Below are 9,558 nucleotides of genomic sequence, written 5' to 3' on the forward strand. Positions count from 1 at the left end.
TTAGGGGCCTAGGCATGAAGCATCTGCTCCATCCAAGTTAGCCAAACAAGAAACTAAGGAAATCAGATTATGTACAATGAGTACTTAAATCCTAACTTGAAATTTTATTTGTACCATCAGAGTTAGAATTATTTTCCCAACTTTGGCCTTTGAAGTGGGTTATGTTCTATCACTAAAACTATCAAAACTATCTTCAGTACTTCCAGCCAATTTCTTTCAGTCATTAATATAACATCTGGATTTTTTCATCCTTCTGCCTTCTCAGAAACATCAACTGGAGTTTTGTGAACAAGTCTATCTCCCAATTATTTAATCTCCTGAAAATAAAAGAACTATGAGAATTCCATGTTTAAAACAGAATTTATTGCCCTAAATGCATAATCTTCTATTCTGAGCTAATTAGATGGCTATACTAATGCGCTGACTCTGGTAGCTCTTTATTGTTTGGCTTTTACTGAGGGTTTTCAATTCCAAATATGAACTAGATGGAATTCCAGAAGATGATACAGAACAAATGAATCAGATTAAAGTGGAAACAAAATTCAACATCTTTTTATTTGATACAACTCAATAAACATTTACTCAGTATGAGGGAGATCTTCAAACACAAGGGCAGAATCAAAGTCTTAGATCTCAAAGATTTGCCAACTTAAAAATGCACAATGTGAAAGCTGTGATTAAGTTTATTTGCAGCAAAATGAGGACTGTAGCCTGAGGCAGCATTTCAGATAGCTTTGAGAAACTGCTCCAAAGCGGGGAAGGTCAGTATATATGTGATTTTCGTGAAGGGGAAGTACATGCAATCACTTATTTTTTTGCAGAAGGTTTCTGCTACTCATGAAGGAGCAGTCATCACCATTAAGAACTTTTGTGCTTTTCTAGATATGAGGAGATACAAGAATTGGGCTCATAAAATTGACTTCTGAAAATACCTAACTATCTGAAGACCTGTTCTGCCAATTTTTCTCAGAGCACACAATGCTTCATCTCTACTCTCTACCCTGAATTCCTTTCAGGGGGTGTTGAAAATCAGCTGCTGCAGTAGCACATGATTTAATCCTTGTAGAGGTATATGGCAAGTGCCCATGACAAATGCCAATTTGTAGGTTACAGGGCCCCCTCATGGTTATAAATTTGACCATGTTTTGGGAGGCATTTCATGACCATTTCATCCCATGGTGCTAGAAAGGCTCATTCCTAGGTCTGGTGAAGATTTTGCTAATAGTCCGCTCAATGTGCTACTATTGGGCTAGGTCTTATTTAACAATAGTCAAAGGTCTCCAGACCACCTGTCTTACTAATCTATTATGATTCAGAAAAAAAAAAACCCTCTTATTGTATCTTCCCACATGTAGAGTTATACTATTACAATCATTGGTCACATATAGAACTATATAGTCAGAGGCTCAGTCACACATCTGGTAATGCAAGAAACAATAATCTTGTAAAACAGGCAAATACAAATAACATAGCATAACACAGATAGCAGTACTATTGGGTTGGTGGTTCAGACAATAAAGAGTCCGCCTGCAACGCAGGAGACCCAGGTTCAATCCCTGGGTCAGGAAGATCCCCTGGAGAAGGGAATACTCCAGTATTCTCGCCTAGAGAATTCCATGGACCGAGGAGCCTGGCAGGCTACAGTCCATGGGGTCACAAAGAGCCAGACATGACTGAGTGGCTAACACACAACAGAGGTATTATTAAAGCCATAAGCCAAGAACTTTCATTAGGTGGAGTCCAGTATATCTCCAGGTCATCTGATTTATTCTGCTCTGTTCCAAGCCTTATCTTTCAGGGAAATGATATATTGGCACTGTCCATAAGGTTCCCAGCCCAACTTCCTAGTGTTATTAGGCTGGTTATCCTTAGTAAAATTTAATTGTTCCCAAGAAAATAGGGACCTTAAAACTTAAATAAGCATAGCCTGGTGTTAACCTCATAAATCCATTCCATAATTGTGGCAGGTTTTATTCTTTGGCTGAAATTTTGCTTGTTACTCTGATTAAGCTTGAGTAACTTTAGAGGAAAAAAAACTTTTTTATTTCTTTTTCACCTGTGCTCATCTGTGGGATCTTAGTTCCCTGACTAGGGATAGAACTCATGATCCCAGCATTGGAAGTGTGGAGTCTTAACCAATGGAACATCAGAGAAGTCCAGAAAAATTCATTTTTATGGCCAGGGTCAGAGCAAGTATTATTAATTGGCCAGATGAGGGGATCCCATCTAGTAATATCAAGAGTAGCCTGAATAGGACTGAACTTTCTTTCTTCTAAAATAATTTCCTAAGGGCTATTCAATCTGAGCCTTGGAGGAGAGAAATCCACCATGGTAACACAAAAGTACTAACATAGCTAACTAGCAGCAAACTCAACAACTGTATTGATTTTTAAAATTAGCATATGATCATGCTCATGATAGGAAAACGTTTGATTCATATACAAAGTGCCAAGAAGTCAAGAAAACATTATAAATGATCATGTGAGTCAGGTCCAGGATCTTGGGCTAGCTGTCCACTTCTGATGTCTTCTTCTCCTCCTAGTGTGAGTGTAGTCTCTCTCCATTTGAGTGCTATTCTAAGGTGATGTTGCGGGTGGCCATCTTCCCTATAGGCTAGTCCAATGTAAGGGTCTTTGCAAGTGGGAATTAATCCAAAAGTTAATTCCCTTCAGTTTCACTGTGCATGAGCTAGTTAAGAGGACCTGATAAAGTGTCCTTCATCTAGGTTGGAGACAGTCCTTTACATTCTCTTTTCCAGTATGCACAATCCCTGGTCATAGATCGTGAGGCATCTGACCTTCATTCAAAGATAAATCACTGAGATAAGCTCAGAAAAAAATTATAGAGTATCCTTTTAGTAATTCAATTAACCTTCATATTAATATAACATAACAACAAGGAACTATCCAGGAAGAGAGTCTTAGTAAATACAGACCTCCATTAATAAAATTGGGATTTAACATTCATTGAAACATAATCTTTTTCCTCTCTAAAATTACCTTCATTTCTACCAAATATAACCAAATTAAGACTAATTTGTTTGCAAAATAAATCTGGTCTCAATAAACTTGACCACAAGGAGTTTTCCTTATAGTTATTCTCAGAGTCTTGCTAGGCATCAGAACAGGTCCTTTCACTTTGAGATTCTTTTCCTTTGCACCGCTGACGAGCACATGGCTTCTCCAGAGACCTCATACTGTGGCTGGTGAAGGTGATCCTAATCTGGTGAATGGCCACCTCTGGCTCCATGAGAGTCTTGCTGGTGTCTTTAAAGGCCATGGCTGCAGCATGGCTTCCTGATCGACTTGTTCTTCGGGGAGAGTGAAGAGCAGTGAGGCAGGAACAGGAGCAGGTGGCATGGGGCTCTGCTTCAGTGGCAACCAAGTTTTTCTCAAAGAGGTGCTTTGCCATAATTTTTATAAGGAGTCCCAGACTGAATTTTTTAAAAAGCTTCTCAGGGCTAGGAAAGTCATGACAAGAGCTTGCCACAGATTTTGTCCGACAGATCTAGGTGAATTCCTTCCTTTCCATGGTTCCCAAAATACCTGGAGGTTTCTATACCTGCTACTGAGGTAGCCTTTCTAATTTATCTGATGAGGCTGCTGGGAACCCAAGAGTTTCCAGTCTCTGGAGAGAGCAGATAGAGAGAAAAGATAAATGTTTAAATTCTTCTTACGAAGGTATAATTTACCAAATTGCTGTAAGTCATAATTATTTTGAGGGGAATGTTTTCCTTTTACCTGGAAAATATATATTCAAGCCAGTAATTTTTCAGATATAAACCACAAAAATTATAACCATATTCACCAGTTCACTAAGTCCTATGTAACTAATCCTTTTTGCTAACAATTTTATGAAGTCATCAGGTTTTCCATTAGAATTCTTTAATTTCTTACCCAGTTCAGCACTATGGTCTGAAAATCAGAACACTCTAATTATCCAGAAGTCCATTTTATACATCTTCTTATAAAGGGAGCGTTTTTGCAAAGGTATTAGAATAAAACCATAATTGTCTATAATGATAAAAGGCTTAAGAAGGCATGTTTAAAATCTGATTATGATGCAGTTGACAAAGAAACTTGGTTACTGCTGTGACATAGAACACTAAGATAATGACTAGATTTATGACTGACAACATTTTACTAGGACATATTCAAGCTTTAGGAATTTCATAAAATTTATAGAATATCTATATTAGTAACATCCACCACACAAAATAACCTAAGAAGATTTATTACTCATTTGATAATACTTACCATGTAATTGAATATATCAAATGAACCTAATTAGTTGAATATCTCTCTTTGGGATGTTTCAGGGAGCCTCTGAAGCATCCTAAAGTTGACTAGACATCAAAAGGACTTCATTAGAATTTGACATAGGAAGTTTCGTCAATAAATATCAAAAGGATTTAGACCACTCAAATAGACAGGATCACAAGTCACTGTGAAACAATAGCTACTCACTTAATCAAAGTAACAATAAAAGATTTCAAAGGCAAATACAGAACAGATCACTTAAAAGGTAGGGAAACTTAAAATCTGTTATCAAAGGCAGTTCAGCATCTTAAGAAAACTTGTTTTCTTAGCAGAGAGAAAATGCTGGATTCAAGTTTTTCACCAACTTACTTTTAAAATTCATTTACTCAATTAAATTTATTTTAAACTTAGTCAATCCTGATCATACACAAAACTTTTCTCAGGGTCTACTTTCCACAAACCTTTTATCACTTTCTGTATCCATCAGTGTATCACCGTATCACTTTCTCTATCCATCCAGAGATAGCCAGCTCCAAGTCAGACCTACCTCCTTTCCCCTTGTGCTACAGTGCACACGTGCTGATACGTGCTTAGTCGCTCAGTTCTGTCCAACTCTTTGTGATCTTTTTGGATTGTACCCTGCCAGGCTACTCTGTCTATGGGATTTTTCAAGCAAGAACTGGAATGGGTTGCCATTACCTCCTCTAGGAGAATCTTCCCAACCCAGGGATCAAACCCCCATCTCCTGTGTCTCCTGCAATGAAGGCAGATTCTTCACCCGCTGAGCCACCAGGGTTAGTTACCTCCTTTTCCCTTAATAAAATGCAATTGCATTCCTCATACCTTCTTTACTAAAAACATTCTACTTTCCTATTGTGCTGAAATGTTACCTTTATTATTTTTGTCAGCTTTAATGACATGTTTAAATTAGAGGTCTCAGCTCTTAAAACCTTGATTTCTTATGAAACTGAAGGTGTAAGCAACTATGAATTGTCCTTTACATTAGTATTATTTAGATTGGTGAACATAAATTCCAGTAATAATTTCTAAAAACATTTGCTTTCTTATAAAGAGCATAACACCAAGAATTTTCATTAATAATAGTCCTAAATGCCTTTAGTTTCTCTGTAAAAGGAAGCCAATGTTCAGTAATTAATATTTCAGTACCTTATTTTATGTGGGAATGACCTAGCTATTCAATAAATTTCCATCACTTAATTTAGCACCTAGAATTTCAAGTTACCAGAATCTGGAGAGACTATTTTAGATAGACATTCCAAAAGCATAATTATTTTTAATAGAGTTTATCTAAAAGCTCTTATCTCATTTACATTTTCTTTCCTTAAAAGTTTCTTTACATCAAGTTACTTCCTTTGGTGACAAATTTGCTATGAATACAAGAAGATTCTATTTAATTTTTATCAAACGTAGGCACAAAGTACTATGCTTAATGTTGATGATTCTAAAGTCATGTCTGTATTAATTAGATCAACAAACTTAAACATTAATACCAGATATTAATTTATTAACAATACTATTTCCCAGTTCATGGGAACCTGAAATTAATTCTGGCCAATTACCTCCTATACTTTTCAGAATTTATCCAAGGACTTAATTTCCTTTAATCCAGTTAAGCAGAGCTCATTGACAATGAGTTTGATAATATCATTCAAAGGTAAAAGCAAAGATAATGTACACATAACCATATAGACAGACGCAACAAGAGATCTCATGGCTAGCTTCATTTTCTGAACTCAGTTATGAATCAGATCTCACAATGTAAATATACCCAATATAAAACTCACTAGCTACAAGTAGCAGATAGAATAAGCTGAATTTAAAAAAGAATTTTTTTTCTGTCCTTTTTTTCCCCTTCAATCAGATCCTGAGAGCTCTGGTCTAAAGACACAGGGACAGAAAATCAAGTTTCTCCTATTAGGACTTATTCCCTCAGGGCCAGAATTCTGAAGAGATTATATTTTTTTTCCTTCAAACTAGCTTTCTTTAGGGGTCGGGAATTAAAGAGATCAGTTAACCTTCAATTGGCATTGTGTATTTAATTGGCACAATTGAACACTCTTAATTTTCATAGAAGGGCTTCTATTTTCATAGATACCCCCTTTTATTTCTTTTTCATGGTCTTGAAAATTTGGTTAGCCAGTAACAAAGGTGTTTGTATGTAACTCGGACCAATCTAGATTATGTCTTTTGACAAGACTAGCTAAATCCTCATTAAAGCCTTCTAAAAAGGTGGAGTTAAGCAAAAGATAATTTTGTTGGTTAGAGAATTATTCAGGGTGTCAAGCCAGAATACTGCTTAAGTTTTTTTCAAACCTTTCATAATAGTCCAGAATTAATTCATCCAATCTTTACTTGAACTGTTGAGTCTTTGTCCAATCAGTGGGTTTGGGGGAAAGTTCTGGAATAAGATCGTATAATTTCTGAGCTAATTCCTTGCATTCAGTGTGAGCCTTTGGTTCAAAATCCATTAAGGGGGTGTTCTCATTCTTCTTTCTTTACCCACTCCTTGCTTTGCCTTAGAAACTAATAGCTGTATTAATGGATATAGATCTGAAAACCTGGGCTCATAGGTCTGGATATTGAACTCAAACTCCTTAGCAAATCCCAATGGACCCTGACTTGAATTGGGAAATTCCTTAGCCAAGGCTCAATATGCTACTTGGGTCCAGGGTGTGTATGTAAGCACCAAGGACAATTCACCTCTCCCTCATGCGAAGAGTTGACTCATTGGAAAAGACTCTGATACTGGGAGGGATTGGGGGCAGGAGGAGAAGGGGACGACAGAGGATGAGATGGCTGGATGGCATCACTGACTCGATGGACGTGAGTCTGGGTGAACTCCGGGAGTTGGTGATGGACAGGGAGGCATGCTGTGATTCATGGGGTCGCAAAGAGTCGGACATGACTGAGCAACTGAACTGAACTGAACTGTAATAGGTTTCTCCTTAAAGGGAATCACAAACACTTCTGATTCATTTTTAATTTTCTTTACTGGGAGGAGGGAGCAGAAGAGTTGGAAAAGAAAAAGAGATAGCCTCTTGGCCAGGCAATTTGGATAGAAGAGGATACTGGCAGAGCAGAGGGGGGAGACAGAGTCAGAGACAGAGTGCTATCAGGTTTCGTGCTAGCTAACCCTCCCACTAACACTCCAGCCAGATTCATGTAAGTATGTACAGAGCTCATGTTTGCAAGTACTTAATTAGGAAAAATATACTAAAGGAGATATCAATCTAAAATGGCCAAATTGGGGTTCTTTAGATATTTCAAAACTGCTATTTTTGTGTACACTGTTAGAAAAACCCCGTGGTAAGATCAAACAGACTGAAAGGAATGCTTATTTTGATTGGAATCTGGAAGCTTATAAATTATAAAAGGCTGCTAGCACTCTGTCTCTGGACTTGGGCAGAACTTAGAGCCTTGGCTAAGGAATTTCACAATTAGTGTTGAAAGTTACAATAAGGTTAAAGAGAATGAAGATGGAAAATAAAAACAAGAACATATCATAATCAGACCATTGGTGGTCTTACCTGATCTCAATGGTGAGATAAGAAACTAAAGACATTTCAGAGTAGAAACAAAAGTGGCTCAATATAAAAGGCTCACCATGAAAAAAGAAAAAAAAAATTAATTAAGGTAGGGAGAAAAACAGAGCTTTAGGACAGGGAAGATTTGAAGATCTGAACATGCTTGCTGACAGAGGGAAAGGAGTCAATAGAAAGGCAACAAGGAAAAGAGTCCAAAGAAGGAGGGTGTACTTATTATTTGGAATAAAGTTACAGAAAATGATTGGGAAGAAAAGGAAGCAAATAAAAACTGTGCCTTGGAAAGGAAAAGGGGCTTTTTCCTTCTGTAAAATGATGAGCACTTCTCTGAGAGAAGAGTAAGGAAGTTGAGGGATCCTGAAAAGGCCTGGAAAAGATAAGTGTTTGGAGATTTGAGGAGCACAGTCATTTGACAAGGGCAGGAAGTAAATCAGCAAGAGGTGAATAGAAAGGAGTCTAGCGGGAGTCTAGCCTCAGTGAGGGCTTAGCTGGATTCATAAACATAAATCTGCAGAGATACACTCAGCATATTTGAGGACTTTCTCCAAACAACCTCAGAAGCCTGGGACACTATGGGGAGAAAACAAGTTGTGGGAAAGGAAACCAAAAATGACTTGCCTAAATTACAATTACTCAGGTTGGCAAGGTTGAGACAAGGGTCCGGCCAGCTCTGGCTCCTGGTTCAACAATCTCTTTTGACTATGCTGCCTCCTTTTTGAATAAAATTTTCCTAAGGCTGGTTAAGTTTGTAAGTTAACTGTCATCTTTAAAGTTTTAAAGCCATGCTATTAAAGCAAGGTAATGAGATACTTGTTCTTTTGAGAACTAAGACAACAAAATTAGGACTTTTTTTTTTTTTTTAACATGTACAACGTCATTGGTTGTGAAAAATCAGAAGGATTCATTGCCAGACAAAACCTAGAATGCCACTTACCTGGCAGCTTCAGGAAAGCCCATCTGGTACAGCGTGACAACGGCAGCTCCTCCAATGCCAGTTTTATGCTGCAGAGCACCTCTGCACCGGGAACTTGCCTTTTTTTCCGACTTCCCCTTTCAGCTGCCAGCAGAGTTCAGCACGCTGAGCCAGACCTAACAAATCGAACACAGAACAGTCAGATTCCCTTGGTTTAGAAACTGCCCTTACCAGCTTTCTCAAGCAAGACAAGGGCTGACATTCAGTTGTGACTTTTAACTAGCCCAGTTTATTCGCTCAAGACTATGATTGCTTAATAACTTCTCTTAAAACCCTGGAAGATTTTTGCAGCTAGCTAATTTTTCTCCCCGAGTAATCTCTTTATTTAGACAATATTCAGGCTTAAGAAATTCCATGTGGTGGTGGTGGTGTTATTCGGTTGCTCCGTCATGTCCGACTCTTAGCGATCCCATGGGCTGCAGCACGCCAGGCTTCCCTGTCCTTGCCCATTTCCCAGAGCTTGCTCAAACTCATGTCCATTGAGCCGGTGATGCCACCCAACCATCTCATCCTCTGTCAGCCCCTTCTCTCCTGCCTTCAATCTTTCCCAGCATCAGGGTCTTTTCGGATGAGTCAGTTCTTCACACCAGGTGGCCAAAGTATTGGAGCTTCAGCTTCAGCATCAGTCCTTCCAGTGAATATTCAGGATTGATTTCCTTTATGATTGACTGGTTTGATCTCCGTGCAGTCCAAGGGACTCTCAAGAATCTTCTCCAACACCATGGTTCAAAAGCATCAGTTCTTTGGTGTTCGGCCTTCTTTA

General features: G+C 38.2%; 1 long non-coding RNA gene across 1 annotated transcript in view; it reads right to left on the reverse strand.

Annotated features, from left to right (window-relative positions):
* LOC109556284 (uncharacterized) overlaps positions 1 to 8,910 on the reverse strand; it is a 33,937-nt gene extending 25,027 nt beyond the window's left edge. The window contains exon 1 of the long non-coding RNA XR_011565882.1: positions 8,757 to 8,910. This is a non-coding gene — a long non-coding RNA (uncharacterized lncRNA). The remainder of the gene's footprint in view (positions 1 to 8,756) is intronic.
* Between the last annotated feature and the right edge of the window lie 648 nt (positions 8,911 to 9,558).

Source organism: Bos indicus, chromosome 3 (assembly GCF_029378745.1).
Source record: "Bos indicus isolate NIAB-ARS_2022 breed Sahiwal x Tharparkar chromosome 3, NIAB-ARS_B.indTharparkar_mat_pri_1.0, whole genome shotgun sequence".
Lineage (NCBI taxonomy): Eukaryota > Metazoa > Chordata > Mammalia > Artiodactyla > Bovidae > Bos > Bos indicus.